Source organism: Amia ocellicauda, chromosome 11 (assembly GCF_036373705.1).
Source record: "Amia ocellicauda isolate fAmiCal2 chromosome 11, fAmiCal2.hap1, whole genome shotgun sequence".
Lineage (NCBI taxonomy): Eukaryota > Metazoa > Chordata > Actinopteri > Amiiformes > Amiidae > Amia > Amia ocellicauda.
The window spans coordinates 31,641,047-31,664,495 of record NC_089860.1 but is presented as its reverse complement, the minus strand read 5'-3'; the positions used below and the strand labels follow the sequence as shown (position 1 = coordinate 31,664,495).

At 39.1% G+C, this 23,449-nt stretch overlaps 1 protein-coding gene across 1 annotated transcript in view; it reads right to left on the bottom strand.

The window, feature by feature from the left end:
• htr1d (5-hydroxytryptamine (serotonin) receptor 1D, G protein-coupled) overlaps positions 1-18,959 on the bottom strand; it is a 34,175-nt gene extending 15,216 nt beyond the window's left edge. Inside the window, exon 1 of the mRNA XM_066717453.1 lies at positions 18,097-18,959. The gene's annotated coding sequence lies outside the window, so the exon portion shown is untranslated. The remainder of the gene's footprint in view (positions 1-18,096) is intronic.
• Between the last annotated feature and the right edge of the window lie 4,490 nt (positions 18,960-23,449).

The following is a 23,449-nucleotide window of genomic DNA, read 5'->3' as shown; positions in this document are numbered from 1 at the left end:
CCCCAGGACAACTTCAATGCTCTTGGCACAGATTCTATGAGTCTCTGAACTCTACTGGAGGGATGAACACCATTCTTCTAAAAGAAATTCCCTCATTTGTGGTTTTGATGATGATGGTGGAGAGCGCTGTCTAACACCTCGTTCTAAAATCTCCCAGAGGTGTTCAATTGGGTTGCGATCTGGTGACTGCGAAGGTCATAGCATATGATTCACATCATTGTCACACTCATCACACCATTCAGTGACCCTCGTGCCCTGTGGATGGGGCATTGTCATCCTGGAAGAGACCACTCCCATCAGGATAGAAATGTGTCACCATAGGATAAAGGTGATCACTCAATAACTTTGTAATGATTTGCAGGCACCCTTCCCTCTAAGGGGAAAAGTGGACCCAAACCATGCCAGGAAAATGCCCCCCACTGCATAACAGAGCCTCCAGACCCCCTCACTGTAGGGTCAAGCAGTCAGGAACGTTCCATTCTCTTGGTGTCGCCACACATGCACTCGCCAAATTGTCCAGATCACGAGCCAGTTGAGCGTCTGTGTGACTGAATCTCCTGCCATTCGTGCCCCAATAATGACCCCTCTTTCAAAGTCCCTTAGATACTTTCCTCTTGCCATCTTGATCCAAAATCGAGGTCAACTGGGCATGCTCAGCATTTTTATACATGCCACAGCATGATAGGATGTTAATTGCTTAATTGTATCATGCAGTACACCTGTTTGGAGGCATCTGCATTCATTATGTTCCTCCACTCATTTATTCAGGTTATTCCTTTAATTTGTCACCCATCTGTACATATTAGTTCAAAGTAGATAATTAACCAAGAACATTTTTGCTTTCTGCCCTTTCACAGGGTCCTCTGTAAATTAACATATCACATGGGGCACAAATCTGCTGTCTTATTGCACCCCCTTTGTTAATAAAGTCCACTGGATACCCCACATTGTCTGTAACTTAGTTGTGTAGTAAATACCTATCCTCCATGCAGCATAAAGCAAGACAGGAGAAGCCTTGTTGCAGCAAGCCAAATAAATATTCAAAGGGAGTGTAATTATCCAGTAAACATGTTTGACCTGAATGATTATAATTAAGTGTAGCTGTGTTATTTTGAAGAGGAAAATGAAGATCAGTGACATTTCAGGTGAAACATATAAGTTTGCAGGCTGGTGGCTCTGTGACTCCGAGGAAGGAATAACCTTTTGTAATGGAGCATTGGAGGACTACCTATTATACTGAAGGACCTGATCAGAAAGACCAAGTGGCTTTAACAAAGCATAATGCCATGTTGTAAAATTCATAAGTAAATGACATCCTGGTATGAAGCAACTACTCAACATGAGGCACTACATTTAAAATATATTATGTACTGTGCTTTTTCTTTTATGTCCTCAGGCATTTACAAACACAACCTTGGTCATATCGGATATTTGTGATGTTCTATAGTGGTATAGTGGTACCACAAGTGCAAGACAAGCCCAGTAAATGTAAATAGGTTAATTCTCGAGTCAGCTGTTAAATAAAAACAAATCTACAGAAGTGTGAGAATGTATTAAAATTTGCCATTGTTGTGAATGATTTTGCATTTGAAATCAAAGCACCATAACTACTACAAACCTGCAGTTGATTGAAAAATCGTAAGAGATAAGAACACAATCATGGTAAAATGAAAGGCACTTTGGCGATATTCATCTTAACAAAATGAATATACTGCTCTAGCCTGTCATGCTATCCCAAACAGAATATGTTAATCCAAGAAGTTAACTAAATCATTTCTCATTTCCCAGACTGGTTGGGACTAATTTTATGTAAGGAAGGTCAATGCTAGCGAAACTGGATGTATATGTATAGGTTTTCTAATCAGAGTTGAGGTGAATTCTATTTTATTTCTGACTTGCAAATCAATACTTATGTCTGGAACTGAAACTGGAATTGACCAGACTGGATTGAGGTGGAATTGGAACTGAACAAAGAGACTGACTCCAACTAAATGTGTGCACTACATATTACAACATTTGATATATATTTCTGTGTTATTTACTGTACATTGGACATTTGTAATGTTCTACAAAATTCTCTCCATAGCAGACATAAACAATTTAATGTGAATCATACAGCTCAAGGCAATGATGTTTTTGTGAGGACCTTTTTTATCTTTGTACTTATTACCAGTCAGAAGATGTATTGTAGAGCTGGGTCCTTATTGCTAAATATCAAAGCCTCTAAAATAGGCCTCTGATCGTATTTTGCTGTATAGCTCATATGGAAACATTGAGTATACTGCTCACATAAAAATATAATCAGTTGTCATTAGTTCTGGTTTTACTGGAGTTAAAAAGCAAACAAGGAAACATGATACCAAAGGACCGAAATGTTTGAGAAGGCAACCAGATGTTTGTATGTGAACCAGCAAAATCCAGTCTTGTACTCTCGGCAGCTGCCAGCTGTTAATGCAAATGCGAGGTCTCAGTGTCATTGTAGATTACTATCAAGAAATACCTGCTGTCTTTTATGCTACTTTTTGCTTCCACACCTATTTTTTTTATCTGACTAGAAATTGCTTCACAGCTGTTTTTGGTACATCCAATTCTGGAACACCTGAATCAATTAATGTCGTTGGAGAGAATTGAAAAGACTCCGTTTTTTTAGGGATCAGTGTGTGTGTTGTGTGTGGTTGACTCTCACTGATTTAAGTGTTGTAATACAGTGGAATATTTTGCATGTTTTATGCTTTCCTTTCAAAATCTCATCCATTTCCAGATACAAGCGTCTCTGCTGATATTTATGCATCGTTCTGGGACTGGGAGTAAGATGTTGCTATAGCCCCATTCTTACTCTGTACATAAAGTGTTTGTTCCGTAACAACATAATGTGGGCTTATTTATTATTAATGTATTTGTTGACTTACTTGTTCATTTTTTATTTATATATTTAAAAACCATTAAAAAGGAAATTGACACCATCTTGAAGTGTTTATAAAACAGTAGACTATAGTGAAAATGTGCTCAGCTTCTATATAAACCCTATAAGCTATCTGGAAAAAAATATATAAATGTAGAAGTATCTAGAAGGAGCCTTCTGAGTTTATCTTTGTTGTAGCATTAAATATTTTTGTTTGTAATTTATAGAGTTAATAACCTGTGGTTTAGAGCTCTAGTTCCATGACTGCAGTCACATGGCTGCTGTCCATGGTGCCGAAATGAAAAGGCAGTCCGTCTTCCGAATGCGTTCACTTCTGCTGCCAGTGTCTTTTATATCCAACGTTATATCTAAATGTATGCATACTTCAGTTCTTTTCTTAAATTTTTAATCTGAGATGTTGGTTCATTTCAAACCGTGCAATCTTCCCTAACAGTTAAAAATCACGCTTGATGTGCATGAACAGCTTTTAGCCATGTTTTATTTGGTGTGGTTTTGAGTGCTACACCTTTATTTGTAATGGAAAGCAATGGTGTGGTGGTCAAAAGTGTATAGACACCCTGTCTTCAAACATTTAGACTACAGGTGGCATAGGTTTCTTTACAAAAGTGGGGGGACATGCATTTCAGGGAGGGGGGCTGTAGAGTTGGGGGGGCAGTTGCAGAGTTGTTGAGTGTATGTCTCATAAATTACGACTATGAATAAACATGTCTTTGAAGTGGGGGGACATGGACTACCCATAAATAATACCTATATTGAAATGATTGATGCTCTCTCAATTTTGGGGGGGCATGTACCCCCCGTCCCCTACGCCTAAGGAGCTGGCAATATATTATTAGGCAAGACAATTTAACGTTCTCTCAAACCTATGCCTATGACTACAGGTATATGCATATGTATATTAATGTGTGTGTGTGTATGTATGCATGTATGATAAAATATGTGTATGGTCTGCCACTGGTTAAATCAAAAACTGTAGTGCTGTGTTTAAGTAGCCTTAATTTATGATCTAGAGACTGTCAGCAGCACTCTGTAATATGACCCGGCCAGCATTCTCCATTAGCTCCCTCTTTCAGATGTTTATAAAGTTGAAGCATTATTCAAATTAATGCAAATACACACAGCTGCTATGTGCACAGGGCACAACTCCCGGTGATGTTGTGGAAGGTCTTAATAGGGAAAATATCTTTGTATTTGTATTCTGCTAGGTATTCACACCGATCCCCGGTTCAGTGTTTTTGTACTGTAATGGACATCCCACTCTTTTATTTTTGTGCACTTACCAGCTCCAGATATTCATGGTCTAGCATTCTGTCTCAAAGTTATTGTTAGTTGCTGTAGAAAAGGGGGGAAAGGGAAGCCGGGGAGCAGGGGCGGCTAATTAATAATACCTTCTTTTCCCAGTTTGTTATGCTTCACGGAGTGTAGTTCGCCAAGGAATCAATTCTGTGTTTGTTCGCCTCAGGTTTTAACTTTGAAAAAATATTTTTAAATGTCCATGTGTTCTATGTGACTGGAACCGGCTATAATAGGCCTTGCAATTTATGAAAACGTACGTGACCCTGCAGCTATGAGAGACAAATATGCTTGATTGAAAAAGTGCACAAAAGCCTGCTGCTCCCTAAGATTTCACACTTCCAGAGGACAACTGCATTCCAGTATGCGCTGAAATGGAGTTTGACTTTTTTTGCTTTTGCAGCAAAGGCTTATCTGGTATCACTCCCTGCAAAGAGATTACACCTAAAGCCTTTACTATTTACTTGCTGAGATATCACCGCTTTAATTAATTATAGATCTGATCAGTTAGATTTGACCTTTAAATTATGGTATTGTTTGGGAATGTATACTTATTTCCTATTAAATGTTCGAAGCACAAAAAATAACTAATTATAGAGTCATTAGTTGTACTTCTGCCTTGATAACCAACATCACTAGCACTCTTTTGGCACAAATAATTTAATTCTGGTGCTCTCTCCAGTACCTTCCTCCCTATGACCACCAAGGAAATTGTTTGCTTTCAGCAGCAAGGCTTCTGAATTTCGTCTCTCAGAGACCTTGGAACAAGACAGTCTTGTATCTCAGGGGGTCTGTACTCTGTGGTTTAGGGGGAAAGCAGACATCCTGTTTGGTACTGGAGGAATTGACAACTGAAGATATAAAACGGAAGCATAACCAAGAGCAAACAAGCATAGATCCTTAGCCACCACTTAGATGCAGTGACATCCCCAGGTATTTTACAAATATTCCAGTTAAGGATAAGTTTAAATCCATATAAAGAGGTAATACACATGCAGATTTACATCTAAATCAAGAGCCTTAAAGTCCACTGTAATTTACTTTTTCTTATTGAAAATCAATTCTTCTCAGTAATACTTTTACACAGGCACTGTCCGAATTACTTCAGAATATATGAGAGCCATTCCACGTATATTCTGTGCTCCCCATGTAGCATCTTCTCGGCATTTCTTCAACAGGAATGTAATCATCAGAGCAGCAGTGTGTACAAACACTTACAAACACACATGCACAAACTCATTAAATCCCGAGCACCTCATCTGTTAATCTCTCCCTTCAGAACAGCAGGCAATCTTGTATCTTGACGTTAGAATACATATGCATGCACATAATAGATCCAGATATAGATAGTTAAAGAGGCTGAGGAGGAACACTTCTTGCGGTATCAAATACTGCCCTGACCTTAAATGTGTCCTGATCGTTCAAGCAACTGCATTGAAGTTCTGCTGATTAGTGTGTAGATATGCAGAATTAATTCAAGGAGGTTCATAAGATGACAACACAGATGAAAATTCCATTAAGTTTAAATGCTAATCTAACTCTGCACAGGCAGCCATTAACCCTTCAAGTGTGTAATTAGGAGGATTTAGTGTTCCTCTCTGAAATTGTCATGAATATATAACAGAACTCTCTTGCTTATTTGAAAAATTAGGCTTGATGTAAGTCAATGAGATTGTCCTTGTGGTTTGTTGAATCGGGTAGCCTCAGTGCATGTCTCTCTATGCTGTGACCTCCCCAGGTTTATTTGAGGCCTTCTAAAACCACGAAAAGCACCCTGGGGTGGCCAGGACTCAATCCACTGATATTTCTGGACAGGTTGTTCAAAAGACAAAGATGCATCCTGCTGAGGAGTCCAGATAAAGCCTCTCACGTCACCGCCTTGCTTTTTGTTTCAGAATAGCAGTTTGACATCCCCTCCCCGCCATAAAAACCCGATGAAGATTCATCATCCCAAATTACAATAAATAAAAAAAGCTGCCTCACTGAGTAGCCCTGGCCCTGTCAGAGAGGCAGTGTGCCCGAAGGCTTCAGAGTGCTCTCTGACACGACATGCTAGCACGCTGATGCTAAATCCACGTGTCCCGTGATTCACACTTCCACATGCAGTCCGCTGCACGGCTCCACAAGGCAACTGGCTGATGCTCTTCGCAGGACTGAATCAGAGCAGGGTCTGTCAGGATGTCTGAGCTCGAGCCTTATATGTCTTATATGCCATGCTGACAGATGTCCCTCCTACTTACAGAAAGGCTGTTGGTAGTTGACTTGCAAGATGCAAGATTTAACTGAAGCTGAGCTTTGTCTCGGTTAATTAACAAAAGGAGAAAAAAAATATGATTCTGGAAAGTGAAAAATTGGATCCTTCCTTCATTGCCATGTTTGTTGGCTATTATTTATCAGTACTGATCCTATGCAACGTCTTCATTCAAATTGTACTTGGCGAGACTGAATAACATTGCAACAAAATGCACAGGGACATCTATGCTTGAACTCTCTCCCAGTTAATAATAAATTAGCTAATTGTACATGTTTTCTGATAATGTGCCATCCACTAGTGGTTCTGGGAAAAAGCAGTGGGTAGCTTATAGAATGATTGCAAAAGCATTCTGATCATGTAGGCTTGAGGCTGTACTGTTTTTTTCCTGTATCTGATTATCTGTCTTGCCTTGGATGCTCTAGATATTTTATGACAAATTTGATTTCTCTGTTTAAAAAAAACAATAGTTTTTATATTTGCATCTGTCTTTAATGTGTGTGTGTGCATATCTGTGTAAATATGTAATTTTTTGTACTATGTTGGTAATCACTCACAAAAGCAGTATATATAAACAAACTGATTGAATAATAAGTAAAGGGCTGAAGAGAGCCATCTTAAGCAGTAGATATACCATATAGTTAGTAAAGTGAAATAAAAATGTATTATCTTTTGTATTTACATCTGTCTACAGCTGTCTGTCCTTCCCTACAATTCTGCCACCATTGTATACACAAGATTCACACTTAATGCACAAATGCAATAAAAATAACAGCTGTTTGACTAGGCTAAAACTTGGTATTATGCAATATATTACTTGCCTCATCTACTAACAGGGTGTATTGTAGTACCTTTGCAATATGCAGTTTGAACAGCTAGGTTGAACATCGCATATGTGATGATGTGTGTTTTATATAAACTCAAGCAATACAAAAAAAAGAGAAATTATGAGTCATGGTATGTTAGAACATTCTGTTATAGCTTTTACTTGCAGACTGAATGTTTGGGCTGCATACAATGAGCGTTCACAGCAAGGTAGTGTTTCTGTATCTTTGACTTTCACTTTACATCCATTACTCCCTGTAGGTATCAAGTCATGTTTTTCAATTTCCACTGATAATTTAAGAAAACCTCAAAATCAAAGGTGCAAGAATATTAAAGAGGTATTTTAGTAGGAAGAGAGTATCCAACATTAAAAACTGGCCCACCTTAATCACAAAGAGACAGTGTAACATTATTATTTTTTTGGGGGGGGGTTCTACAGGTTACTTTTGTCACATTGTTCCTTAATATCACTCACAAAATATAAATAATAATTCAACAATTACAGCTCTAAATACATTACCTTGTTAATCCCCTGCAATCCAAATGACTTCCCTGCTGATAACACTGTCTCACAAACCCAGGAAGAATAAGAACTTCAGACAAAGACGAGGCACTGAAATTAAGCTTTCTTACACATGCTGAGACTACATTTACACTAGATTTACCTCAATATGTGTTAGGGCACTGGGATTTATTAATTTCCAAAACTGGGACATGTCTTGGGTTTGGGATAATCTGTTGGAAGATGTGGCACAGTTGATAGTTGTTTGGAATGCTTCCAGCCCCCCCAAAAAGGATATCTCATCATCCTAGTGATAAGGAAACGCACCTTATAAACACAGTATGTTACTCACTGGAGAACGTTTGGTTTGTGGTCATGCTGAAAAGTAAATTAGAGGAGTAGGCAAATATACAGTTATGACAGCTGCAGCTACTGCAAAGATTGGAAATTAAATAAAAACAGTAGCTTGGTGCAGGGAAACAGCGGTTTGTGATTCAAGTTTAAGGGCTAACTTAATCGTCTCGTTTCCTCTTTCAATACCCCACTCAAGTGCCCTCAGAACAATTCAGAAAAGGGTTATAATTCAGTCAGTAGCAACTGTTGAGAAAATGGGATATACAACTCCAGATACAGGTCCTGGTTATTGTTTTATTGAATAAGCCTCCTATGATAAAAGCTGATTTATGGCTGACCCCTACTGTGCCCTGGCCATCCTCTCATTAAACATGGGCTCTTTTCCATTCCACACGCCTGGCACTGGGGGAATTGTTCTGTGCCGTGTTTCGGAGGGGAAAGCTCACATCCTGACATCATTCTTTGAGATGTACTGTATTATTGATCACATTTACTCTGATCACATTTTGTTTTACTATAATCTCCTGCCACATAACAAGTTCCATTAATAAGGGCACTAGACCATTTCACCCCCCACACAGTAAACACACACTGGGGTGCCCAGCAAGACTCAGGATTTTATACAGGCAATTTTCAAGCTGACTTCATAGACTTCTTGGTTACTTTTAGTTTCCGCTGCCGTTGTGTTGAGTTTGGAGATTGAAATATCATGTGTGCAGCTGTCCCTGTTCTTTCAGATCTAAAGTTGATATGGTTTGTGTTTACGCTGTGGGTTATATAAGATGTGTCAGGAACCAGCAAAGTGATTAGGTGTTTATAGCAATCACTGTATTGTCCACAGCGCAGTTAATTAACTGTGAATGCAAAACACTACATCCTCCTGCTATTCTTGCCTAATGATGGAGAGAGATATGTCTGTCTCATCACTTGTGTTCCCCAGCCTTGGATGTCATCCAAATTGATTGATTGAAATTCTGGGAGATCTCCATCTGCACATGCCCTGGATAAGAGAGATATTTGACAGGCAGTGAGAGCTGTTAAAAGTAACACTCCCAGATTACGGCCGATGATGGAGCTGCAGCTCGAATGGAGTGTGTTGGGGGGGAACGTTGATCCTTTTAAAGACATCAGCTAGTACAATCAACCAGTTTATCAATCACTGTCATTTCATCTAATGCCACTGACTAGTCTGCATGGATTATAGTCTGACAAATACATTATTATTCTTAGCAGTCACCCTTATTGCAACTTCCAATTGTTACAATACATCGCATCATTTTTTCATACGTAAGTTACCTAGTTATACAGCTGACTTTTTACTGGAGCAATCCAAGTAAAGTATTTTGCTCGAGGATTCAACAGCAGTGTCCCTCACCTGGTCAGTCCAGAGCCCTGACCGCTATAACACACTGCTGCCCTACGATATATAGGCCGATATATAGACCCTCTCCGCACACTTCCATTAATGCTGTCAGAGCATCACCGTGTGCACAGGGACTCTCAGTGGCCTTCACAAAACACAACTTCTGTGTCAGATCTGACATCTTATGGGTCCCATTTCTGGATTGTATCTATCCATATGTAACAATATGTGAGTAACATGCTTACCTAGTGTTAAATGACTGCCTCCTGCATAATACACACTACATATCAGACAGATGTAAATTCTACATTTAACACTCACTAACCTAGCTTGGTAAATTAAACTATAAAAGATTAATGACTGTGCACAGTATAGTTTCCCCATACCAGGGAATAATTCAGGTTTGTAACGGCTGGTTAATTAATGAGGCTCCCTACAGCACTTCTGCAGCCCCACTTAACTGATCTACCGTGATGTGATGCCATGTTGTGTTATAAATGCATTTTAGCATACAATTTACACATTTTACCTGTTTTCTACCATCCTCACCCTCTCTTCAGCAAAGCATTCAAATAATTAAGTAGTTCTGGTTGGAGTTTAGGAGCAAGGGTTTACAAATGAGAAAAAGATGACAAAGATGTGCGAGGGCAGTGAACAAAATAATTTCATTAGGTTTTAATGTCTTTATGAATCACTCCAGACTGACAGCAATGCATTTCAATGACAGCATAATTAGGATTATCAAGGGTTTTCTTTTTAAGGTGCGATGTCTATAGTTTGCCTTTGACAAGTACTTCATTTAATACTTTTAGGATTTCAGAGAAAGTTAAGTCCCTTCACTTTCAGGAGATCTTTGTTTCATAATGTGTCCTACTGTGTTTAACACAGGTCAGTGCTATAATGCGGAGAGGTACAGTGAACTCTACAAGTCAAGACTGGGTAGTTGTGAGACATATCTGAAATTGATTTGACTCAATCTCTCTGCAATCTGCACTTTTTATTTATCTGAAAATGGTGATGGCTCTATCCCCTTTCTAACCACAGGGGATTATGCCATGTATTAGGTGAGATTTTTGTTTGAGGCATTTGCAGTGTTGGGGAAGCTACTTTAAAAAATGTAAAGCAATGTAAAGCTACAAGCTATTCCTGAAAAAAGTAGCTACCTACACTGTAAGCAACTTAGAAAAAAATACTTTTGAGAAGTAGCTTGCTAATAATCCATACCTGAAGAAACTGTCAGACACATGATAGGACAATTGGTGAAATGTCAAGTATACTTAAAATGGAAACATACACTCACCTAAAGGATTATTAGGAACACCTGTTCAATTTCTCATTAATGCAATTATCTAAACAACCAATCACATGGCAGTTGCTTCAATGCATTTAGGGGTGTGGTCCTGGTCAAGACAATCTCCTGAACTCCAAACTGAATGTCTGAATGGGAAAGAAAGGTGATTTAAGCAATTTTGAGCGTGGCATGGTTGTTGGTGCCAGATGGGCCGGTCTGAGTATTTCACAATCTGCTCAGTTACTGGGATTTTCACGCACAACCATTTCTAGGGTTTACAAAGAATGGTGTGAAAAGGGAAAAACATCCAGTATGCGGCAGTCCTGTGGGCGAAAATGCCTTGTTGATGCTAGAGGTCAGAGGAGAATGGGCCGACTGATTCAAGCTGATAGAAGAGCAACTTTGACTGAAATAACCACTCGTTACAACCGAGGTATGCAGCAAAGCATTTGTGAAGCCACAACACGTACAACCTTGAGGCGGATGGGCTACAACAGCAGAAGACCCCACCGGGTACCACTTTTCTCCACTACAAATAGGAAAAAGAGGCTACAATTTGCACAAGCTCACCAAAATTGGACAGTTGAAGACTGGAAAAATGTTGCCTGGTCTGATGAGTCTCGATTTCTGTTGAGACATTCAGATGGTAGAGTCAGAATTTGGCGTAAACAGAATGAGAACATGGATCCATCATGCCTTGTTACCACTGTGCAGGCTGGTGGTGGTGTTTGTAATGGTGTGGGGGATGTTTTCTTGGCACACTTTAGGCTCCTTAGTGCCAATTGGGCATCGTTTAAATGCCACGGCCTACCTGAGCATTGTTTCTGACCATGTCCATCCCTTTATGACCACCATGTACCCATCCTCTGATGGCTACTTCCAGCAGGATAATGCACCATGTCACAAAGGTCGAATCATTTCAAATTGGTTTCTTGAACATGACAATGAGTTCACTGTACTAAACTGGCCCCCACAGTCACCAGATCTCAACCCAATAGAGCATCTTTGGGATGTGGTGGAACGGGAGCTTCGTGCCCTGGATGTGCATCCCACAAATCTCCATCAACTGCAAGATGCTATCCTATCAATATGGGCCAACATTTCTAAAGAATGCTTTCAGCACCTTGTTGAATCAATGCCACGTAGAATTAAGGCAGTTCTGAAGGCGAAAGGGGGTCAAACACAGTATTAGTATGGTGTTCCTAATAATCCTTTAGGTGAGTGTATAGTTCCTTGTCTCACAGCTTTGACTGTACAGAGATTGAAAATCTAGCCTCGTAAGCTCTTGTTGTTTCGACATTCGCAGGCTGCACTGGCAGGCCGACCTGTGTTGAACTTGATGAACACATCTTGCAGTATAATTGTTTTAGGTTTACATTAATAAAAAAAATGTCTTTGAATTTGGATCTTTGTTTTTACAAAGGTAGCCTCTGATACCTTCTCTCCAAACTATAAGTTTTTGTTCTTATACAATGTTTTTTGTTTTTAAGAAATTGACATTTCACAATCCAGAAATGTATTTAAAATGGGCTTATCTCACTGTGATATGCATCGGCATTTGCAGGTATTTTTTTTTCTTTCATTAGTAAAGCTCTCAGGCAAATCCATATCCTTTCTTCGCTCCACACTCACACTTTATGAAGAGTTTTACAGCCAGGATTTGACTCCTTTCAGCCATTAGGCTGCCTCTTTTACTGTAGCCTACTATTGATTTCTCACTATTTTTACATTTTTGCTTTTACATTTTTATTAACCAGTTTTTAATTATAAATAAGTTGGTATATGTTGAATGGGAAGACTATCATGAAAACTTATCAGGGAAAACAATATTTATTAAAATAATAAAACAGGCTCTTAAATAATGGATAATTTGATGCACTTTCCAGACAGCAGCTTCCACTGACCTACCTGCAACCTAATCAACATTATGCATGTATTTTGTGGAGCTTTAATTATGCACAAAACCTGTAAAATCAAATACAGTACATTGCATATATTGGTAATGCAATAGATGTTCTGCATTTAAATAGCATACATTTTATATCTAAAATAAACAGTTTTGTTCTAATCAAAATAATGTAGTCTTGATCTTCAAGAGCCCACTAGTTTTTAGCATGCGAGCCATACTAGAGAGAGGCCAGGGATGCGTAGTAGTAGTAGCTTCAGTTATTGTTCTATGGAAAAAGTCACTCACTGGCATTACAAGCTACACACAAAAAATCTAAGTAGCTCTCAACTGCAAAGCTACTGAAATAATAGTGAAGTACAGTAGTTTAGCTACTTCTTGTGAGCTACTCCCCAACACAGCATTTAAATCCTCAAAGCAGACTTTCAAAGTCAATCCCATTTACTTCAGACACAAGACCAGAGAGGTCATGACTAGAAACTGAGTGGGTGTAAATTGGACTGAAAATGGAAGAACTTTCTTCTGAATCTTGAATCTTGGATCATCTAAATAAGAGTAAACACACTAGATACTTGCGTATCTGCTGTATTTCCTGTTGAAATGTGATCTTCATGACCAGGTAACAGCAAAGAGGGTCCATGGACTACCACAGTTTCCTGTCCACTCCATTTTCCAAAAGCTGTGAAAACCTGCCCACCAATAACTCCTCACAGAGCTCTGAGTACAGAGACAGGAGATGCTAATTTATAGATCAGAGAGCCTTTAGATCTTCTCTTGTCATAAATTAGAACATATAAGATGTTCCTCTTCTAAAAATTCAATAAGAGTTTGAGAATATCTTAAAAATTCAAAAAATCCTATAATTACAAGAAAGTTAAAAAAAAATGCTGGTAAAAAAATAAAAAATAAATCCATATTCAGAAATCTGTCAGAGAGAATATGAGACATTTCACTAGTGACTAGACATTTCATTAGTGAAAAGTATTGCGGCACAGACTAATGTCAAGGGTCGGCCTACATCCTATTAAACACACTGATCGGCTGTGTCTGGGTATTTGCCTGTTACACAAGTATGGTTGGTAATCTAGTATAAACATCAGTTCAAATGAACTACACATGTTCTAGACATACTGTAAACTGCACATGGAGAAAAGCTTGAATAACCAGGAGATTATACAGAGTTAAGTGGCGTGCATTTGTACAATGTGGCTTTCCATATTATGTTTGGTGACTCGGTTTGTGGGTTCTGATAGCTCCGAGTCTTGTGATGTAGACAGCTTCTTCACAAAACAAACTCATGATGCTGCTCCAGTCTGAGCATAATTTCTTTGACACTGGCCTATAATTCTCCCTGCGCACACGAAATGCGAAATGTTGTCATACCAACAGAGCTGTTGATTGTGCAGGTTCAGGAGTTTCGGACAACTCTCAGCACCCGGACAGAGAGTGGAACAATTAGGAGTATCACAGAGCTGCTGCAGGGGCAGTTGTATGAGGTGGAGGAGAGATGTAAAATGGGGAATGCTGGGAAGGTGGAGTTGTTGCCTCTATTTGGCCTGGGATGAATTTAGATTACAAGGTAGGACTATCTCTTCCCTCCTGACCTTTCATTAGAAACTCCCTTAGAACTACACTCAATAACTGCATAAACATCTACTCTATGATATCCTTGATTAACAGTGTGAAATACCAGATATCAAATAAGCAGAACTCACTTAAGGTAGTTTGTCTGTGTCGGGAACAGACTGTTACGGATATATGCCACAGCCTTTGGTCCATGGGTACTTGACATTTTCAAACTGCTTGTTGTTTTACAATGAATTAGCCATCACACTTGGCATTAATCATTAAAATGTAAGATTTTTTATTTTTTTTTAATTAAAAACTGCTGAGCATAACATAATGAAGATATTACACATATATTTACATTCATGCAGTTGGATATTCATGGTCAGTTTCATAGTCTTTCAATTATTAATTTGCAATTCTTTATTTTGCAGATGTCAGCATAGGTAAAAATACCTATTGTTTCCTACTTTCACAGAATATGAACTATAGTTCTGTGTAGCTAAAGTCTGTGGGATTTGATAGGAATGCACTTAACTCTTCAATACCAAGGGTTGTATTAAATGTATGAAATAAATATTTCAGTATTGCTATTTACTACATGCATGCTACATTCTTTAGATCTGTTCATCAATGGTACAGTAATGTTTCAAATCCCATTTAATCAAAAATGGAATTGGAGCTAACTAAATAGATTCTCTTTTCTGTCTGTTATGTAGACTTTCTTTACACCAACGATTATGATGTCCTGTTTTTTCATCATGGAGAAGTATCTAGGGCTATCATCTTAAGTTAAAGGTGTTGTATTTCAATGCATCTTTTTTTTCTTTTCGTGCCATTATTGTATTTATTGACTTGCGACCAAATGAGGTCGTTGCAAACTCCAAATTCTCCATATTGCTTGTTTCACCCCTAGGCTCCATTATTTGTGACTACTCGCATTAAAAAACACATTTAACCAAAGCATTCCTGTCTGTATGAGAGATCATTATTTGTCACAAGATGTTGCAGTGGAATAACTATTTTTTCAGTCCCTCCTGTTCTAATAAACTGCACCAAATCTGCTCACTCAAAATAAACCTGCAAAGTACCAACTGAATGGAAAAAAATCTATAAGCTCTGAAAGGGATAGAAAATTAAATATTGACTTTTCCTATAGTATAGTATTTCTCAAAGTATTTAAAGTACAATGTAATGGATGCATTCTTTACTGAATATTAAGTGTCAACAAATTGCTTCTGATTTTGCAGATGAGCTGCACATTATGGAGAAGCTATTGTTCAGCCCGACCAGTTTTTTTTTTTCTCCAGACATCCAATGCATTCTCTCATGCCCTGATCTTGAGAAGAAGATTTGAAAAAAAAAAAAAAATCCTTAGGTACAACTGAAATTCACGCATGCATTTTGTATTTTGCATAACTCAGAGAGGAAATATCAATTATCAAGGATTAGCCTATGGTATGTGTGAACACAAAAGCCTGAGTTACTCCTAAAACATTTCACTGGTATTTATTTAACATATCAATACCTGGATCTCAGCTTGTTAATCTCCCCTCTGATGGACAGTTCTGCTCCCTGAGGGTATTAGAGCTGCTGGTTTCTATTCCACTTAGTTTTCTTTAACGGGACTTGATTGCTTAATTGTTTGATTTTACTTTAATTTATTATGTATTGAATTGATTCTCATTAAAGGATGGCTGATAAGCCAGTACAAAGCTCTGCCTTTGAGGCCCTCTCTAAACTGTTTCCATACAAGTTTCTTGGGGACAGTTTGCTGGCGTTAAGCTTCAAGTACATTATTTATGTCTGTAAATGTGAGATTCATATCAAGAATAAATTATTCAAGGGAACTTTTGTACTTTATTGCTTGCTACTTAATAGCTGGAAAGTGTTTCTGAAAGGATGTTTCACACAACCAGCTTGTTTTTCATTCAATTATAATTTATGTGGCTATAGTCATAGCCACACATCCTGAAGAAAAGGTATGTTAGCATACCTCAGGTTTTTCTTTTCAGTCTGGAGAAGCCATCCCAAGGAATAACAAAGATTTATCATTCCCTCTGTCAAAAAAATCTTTAACAGTGATTTTGATTAATGTGTTAAACCATTATATTCAGTTAGTGGCTTGCAGAATTCATCATCTCATTTTCCAGTTGACAGATTCAGACTTTTTTTAATGTCATGTCGATTAACAAGACTGCTTCAATCGACACTGAGGTACACTTGACTGTATATATGCCTCTGTCTTCTTGTTGCTAATAAGATACCTTAACTCGCAGTTTCCCATGTAGGGAGATACTGTAGTATTTAAAAATCCAGTTTAGGGGCTAACCCTGAGGTAAGGCTTAGTTGAACAACAGACCTTCACACTACAGCACAATACGGACATGCCAGTGTTCATCTGCGGGGAACTGTATAGACTCCTAATACACAGAACAAACTTGGTAACCCTATAATGAAAGTAAAGCAATTATAAGCTGCTCAACTATCATGAATGTACAAAAGAGTCCTAAAACCAAGCACACGTGTGCGGAATACATGAAAAGGTTACTGGATTCAATTCCCTTCTGTATAGCAGGTGATTTCATTGGGCTGCGTTATGCACAGTAAGGTGGAATTGGGCTCTAAAAGGGATAGAGGTGAAACCCTTCGAGCAGCACATAAATACCTATTACAGCGTGTAACACATTACATTGGGTAACAACCAATAGAGCGCTAACCTCAATGCATACTTTGCAAAATGTATTTTTCTCAATCTCAAATTAGTTAGTCAAATTAGTTGAAAACAATGCATAGTGTGATTTACGCATATCGGATTTTCATTTAAGGATGACTTATGTTGTATTCATCATTGTAACAGACACTATCGCGAAATAGTAGGAGCCACAAAGGCACTGGGTTGGCATGCTTAGAAGAGAGAGAGCAGAAACCCACACAGCAGGTGTCCGTATTATTGACACATATTTCATGAAGAATTTCAACACATTTATTTTTGGAGCGCAAGAAAAACATACTCTCAGGCTCGTTGCATGACAAAGAGTTAGAATAATGAAAGCAACAATAATCAGGTATCACAGGTATCGATTATTGGCTTGGATTCACTTAGATTCGCATTGATGTTTATTTATGTATGAATTATGAACTGCTACTACTAATTAACATATGTATTTAGTAGCTACTATCTATGCCATTTGTAATATACAATGCATAACAATTGTATATATTTACTTAAGCTAGTAGTCATCTCTATAGTTTAACTCCGGTGTGAATAACAGTGTACAATACAGCCGCTGCAGTCAGGATGACAGATCAGGTTGGTGCTACCTTGCTTTGTAACCTTAGTAGACCTTGCTCTGGTCTGGTTACATTATTACACTACACAGTCGTGTATTAAATGTTGCACAAAATCTTTCGCGTTTACCTTTTTGTCTGCGCACGTTTAAAAGTGTTCAGTGAGCCGTTCCGCTTACAAACCGTTTCCCTGCGTCTGAACGGACCGGTTAGGATTCACTGAGCAGTTTGCAATATTTCCCCAAAAAGGAACAATGATTGATGCCAGATTATGTTAAGTATGATGTAGCTGGACAGCGCCAGCATTTCCAGTAAAATTGGCATCACTGGCTGACCCACTGCGTCCCACTCTCCGCTATTGAAGTATGAAATCCAATGACAAAATTATATTCAAACTTTCCAACATCTCACAACAACACCATTAATAATAATACTAATTATTATAGGTAGCTAATAGATACGTCATCGTTTGAAACCATTCTTTCTCTGACAAAATAAACATATTAAAGGAAAATAATCTAGCATACATACCGTTATTTTGATTAGCCCACTCCGGGATCTGTTCCAATATGATCTACCTTTAATCCGGGCAGCACGAAAGTAAGGGTATCAGAGCAGTCTTTTTATAATGTAGACCAGGGACTTCATCCACACCTGAGACTTGCCGAGATGTTATTATAAACTGGTAGACGTCTTTGAGTTGGAATAGAAAAGGTTGTGAAGATCACGGTTGTGCCAAGAATCAGCAGATGGGTCCCTTCAGAGCAGCGCCTCTCATTCAAGTGCGCTGAGAAAGTGGCCACAGTGGAAGACGTTACATAAACCAGATGCATTTATTTCGCGTTTTGCTATTTATAAAAACGTATAACAATATTGACGTTAAAAGCCAACATTGTAGATGTCGAGGCTGATGTGCCATTGTGCAAATTCCACTACGCGATCTAATTCAAAAGAGGTGGTTTCAGAAAATGTCATAGGCTCCGGCTTTTGCATCCACACCATCCCCTGGTCAGTTCGTGAACAAAATTGACAGTGTGAGCTACTCAGTCCCAAGTAGAAACCAAAGGTTTTATCTCGCCAACGCAGTGCATTTTTTGCGCACTGGAGAGGTTCCCAGCCCGGCTCCAGTGCTCGGCTCTCTCTGTCGGATAGATCCGTATAAGCGCCAACAAGTGCGCACAAATGGTCCTTCCCAGCGGTCTCCTCTGTAGGAATTGGCACATTAAAAGTGAGAAGCCAGTTAGAAGACCTCTATTTTCTATTACAATATAAGCAGTGAGTGAGCTTGTTAAGAGTTAAAACAGCGAAGCGTAACACTACTGTAGAATAATTGTGAATACCGAGATTTGCCTTTTTTCGAGAGTACATCAAATGCGAGCCAGGTCAGAGCCTGAGACTTGAACATGTAACAGAGATCGAAATAATGGTGTACACTTTACAGACAGGGAAGGTAGCCTATCTAAATTTAAACTATCCTCCTACACCTCACCCTTTTTCCTTCCAGTTTTACGCATCAATGGCACACTGACTTCCTAAGGCTTGCGCAATTCCATGTATTGAATATAATTTTGTATTACATTAATAAAATATGTATTGAAATACTGAGACGAGTTGTCAATATAGCGATCTATATTCAGACAGGCAAATGGTGTCTAGTTCAAGTTCTTATAAGGAGAAAATTCACATAATTAGACTTAGTTAGGAAACTCCAGCTGCTCCGGTTTGACACATCAGTGATTGTCTTTCCTGGACGATCTGGAAGACCCATTTGTCTCTATAGGGGGAGGCAACTGCTGTAATCTGTTTTCAACTCCAACTGTTTCTGTTGGACTATTGACACGCCTGACAAACTTTAATAGCTGACACATGCCTACATTTAACACCTTCATGGGGGATAATCGCAATCATTCCAAGATAACCTTGAAATGTAATGATAAGCAAAGAATGTCATGATTACCTTGTTAGCAAACATTACAATCTTGCTTTTCCTTTCAGCAGCTTGTTTAAACCCCTGTACACCAGCATTTCCAAGACAGCATGATTTTCTCCTTATCCATGTGTTTGCCTTACATTTAGTGTGGACTTTCCCTGTGTCTACAGTGAGTGCACCCATGAAGCTTTGGCATTTATTAAGCTTTGCACAGACAAATAAATAAATAATTGAACACCAAAATATATTTTCCAATACTCTTGCTGGATACAAAATCAGACATTTCTTGTAAGTGTGTTTGGAGGTCATTAGACAATGGGTAGTACCTATGATAACCCTTTCTATTTATGTTGTGTAAATGCCCAGCATTAATCATCTAAAACATGTTGTACTTGTTACTGTTTTGCAGTCATCTGTGGCCTTTTCTTGTTATTTTCAAAATACCTTCATGTAAATGTAAATAAAAATAGTCCATCTGTAATTTGCCTATAACTATACCTTTCATATGCAAACTAAGTTTCAGGACTACAGAAGCAGTGTAGTTTTCCAGGACATTTGCTCATTCCTGTAATCCACGTCCTCTCATGAAGTGGGGGTTATTCTCTGGTGTGACACCTACTTTGCTAATCTGTGAAACTTCAGTGGGTTTTTCTGACGTAGATTTGATCCACTAGGGGCTATATTGAGCCTCCCTTGCTGATAGCACTAGTGAGCTGAGCTCCGTTTTAAAATACGCCATTGGAGACGAGAGGAAGTTGATTGAACCCACCGTTTCACAAAACTGCTGATTTGTGACTTTTATAATCTCCGTACACATTAGCAAAATCAGAAATTGTCAGCCCTCCGATATGGTTTATTAGGTTTGCGGCTTCTCAGCTTGCAACTGACAAACATTTATTTGTTTTCAGCTGCCTGCCTGAGCAGCTCTAGTGAAATCATTGTATACCCTTCAGAGAGCCATTTCAAATCATTGACTTGCATGCCAAGTAAACTTGTAAATATAATTTTTTCATATTGTGAGATGGAAGGGACACTGTTGAGGTTCGCAATCAAAAGCTCTGCTGGCTGAGTGCAGGACTAATTGGCAAGTTGCTAGTTAGCATCCTATGTGTGCCACTGTAGCCAGGGACTTGGACACTGGACTTGGACTTGGACTTGGACTTGGTACTGAACAATAGCACTGCTCAGGTGTTTTTCGTTAAGCTGGAAGTCAAGGTTTCAAAAAGATATACCCTCTCCATCCTTAATTTCAAATGATGCTTAAATAAATGTTCGCTCTTCCATTTTTCAGTTTTTTTGTCTTTAATATTTTAAGATGATGTAATGTGTGAACTGTTGAAGGGGGAAGGAGTCACACATGGGTCATATTTATTATTGATCAGTAGTTACAATTCAGTGTCCCAGCAGCCTTCAGAAGCAAAGGCACACTTTCTGAGTGCATGGAGTGCAGTCCATTTGACAGGCAGCTGTGTTGCCAGAATACAAGAACTTGCACGAGTAAATGAAGCTGGTGTTTGATTAGGGGGACAGTTAACACAACAGCCAAGTACATTTTGGCACCTCTCTGTTCAGACACCAAAATTACACCAAAACACCAGCTGCAATATATGTATTTACACCGATCAGCCATAACATTATGACCACCTGCCTAATATTGTGTAGGTCCCCCTTTTGCCATCAAAACAGCCCTGACCCGTCGAGGCATGGACTCCACTAGACCTCTGAAGGTGTGCTGTGGTATCTGGCACCAAGACGTTAGCAGCAGATCCTTTAAGTCCTGTAAGTTGCGAGGTGGGGCCTCCATGGATCGGACTTGTTTGTCCAGCACATCCCACAGATGCTCGATTGGATTGAGATCTGGGGAATTTGGAGGCCAAGTCAACACCTTGATCTCCTGATTCATCAGACCAGGCCACCTTCTTCCATTGCTCCGTGGTCCAGTTCTGATGCTCTAGTGCCCATTGTATGCGCTTTCGGCAGTGGACAGGGGTCAGCATGGGCACCCTGACTGGTCTGCGGCTACGCAGCCCCATACGCAACAAACTGCGATGCACTGTGTGTTCTGACACCTTTCTATCAGAACCAGCATTCACTTTTTCAGCAATTTGAGCTACAGTAGCTTGTCTGTTGGATCGGACCACACGGGCCAGCCTTCACTCCCCACGTGCATTAATGAGCCTTGGCCTCCCATGACCCTGTCGCCGGTTCACCACTTCTCCTTCCTTGGACCACTTTTGATAGGTACTGACCACTGCAGACCGGGAACACCCCACAAGAGCTGCAGTTTTGGAGATGCTCTGACCCAGTCGTCTAGCCATCACAATTTGGCCCTTGTCAAAGTCGCTCAGATCCTTACGCTCGCCCATTTTTCCTGCTTTTAACACATCAACTTTGAGGACAAAATGTTCACTTGCTGCCTAATATATCCCACCCACTGACAGGTGCCATGATAACGAGATTATCAGTGTTATTCACTTCACCTGTCAGTGGTCATAATGTTATGGCTGATCGGTGTATTGTTCTGTTTGAAGATGCCGTAGTGACAGAAGGCTGTAAGGCTATCTTTGAATAAGTGAGATAAACAAAACAAAACCACAATGGTGTTTTGTTTAAACAGACTCAACTGCGAAGTCTTAATCAATCTTGCTGTGGGTGGAGGTGCAATAAAGTAAACATAATGGTGAGTGAAATGAAACTGAGGATGAGATTTATAATGTAAAGCAGCAGATTTAAGGATCTGCTACTTGTTTAGGTTTTGATGGATGCTTTTATTGTGTTGGTTAGTGCCTGGTTGTTTCATTAACTTCCCAGAGCTGTTTTTCGACAAGGTGATGGCAGAAGCGTTGTATTTGTGTCATATGGAAATGACAGTTTCAATGAGTAGCCTGGGACATTGTTGTTCTTTAATTGGTGTCACTCTTGTATTATAATGGATTTTTATCATATTTTCTGCTATGTGGCCTTTTTGATGAAATTCGAAACAAAACAAGATCAACGGCAAAATATGTGCTGTTTTTCTTCTGTTTTTTTATGTGAAAAAAGGAATCCAGAAGGTGACCTAGGAATTTTGAAAAGTGGGGATTATAATATCCGGTTACATCTTTCCATTGATTTTGCCTGGGGGAGTTTCGGCACCACCCGTGATTCATTTTTTGCATCTGCAGGGCTGAATAATGTGCACGGGAATGGGTCCTGTCCTCTTGCTAACACTGATAATCTTAGGCTGAATTTAAAATACGAAATTATTTAAAATACCATTGAACTATGCTGTTGACACAAGCTGATAGGCAGAACTGAGTTGGGTGGGGTTTAATTTCTAGTCGGTAATCTCCACCTTCAGTAATCTATACCAGGGCTGAATGTATTAAGACTGTGGCATAAAAGGAAAACAAAATAAAACGGTTCACACAGCTTTTCATGATCGTAAGATATTTTGTTGTTGTTGCTGTTTGTTGTTGTTCTGTGCTAATTTTGATCTCAAATTGGCATTCTACACATTCTCAATGAAAAGGTAATTAGGCACCTCTTAAAGCCATAAAAATGTTAATTGAATGATGATGTGCATAATATCTGCATCTCTGCTTTGAGCCTGGAGTTCATTTAAAAGGGGAGTGAAGATCCCAGGGGAACAGAGGTCTTGCCAGCCTTCTCCTCCCTGCCTCAAAGCAAAATTGGAAAAGTGCAGGTCTTATCCCACAAGGATGAATATGTGATTGTAATGAGAATAAAATTAAGGTGCATTTCGGGCAAATTGTTAATCTCTATCGGTAATTACCATACCTTGTTTATTCACAGGTATGGGTTGTTCTTTGTTATTAATGTCTACTTCACAGCACTACTTCTTTGATCTGCAGATCATTATTACGGGTGCATTGTCTTACAAAGCAAGTTTCTGGAATGGTCAGTGCTACATAAGCCTATACCTAAAGCTCTACTATATGGGTCAACTCATCT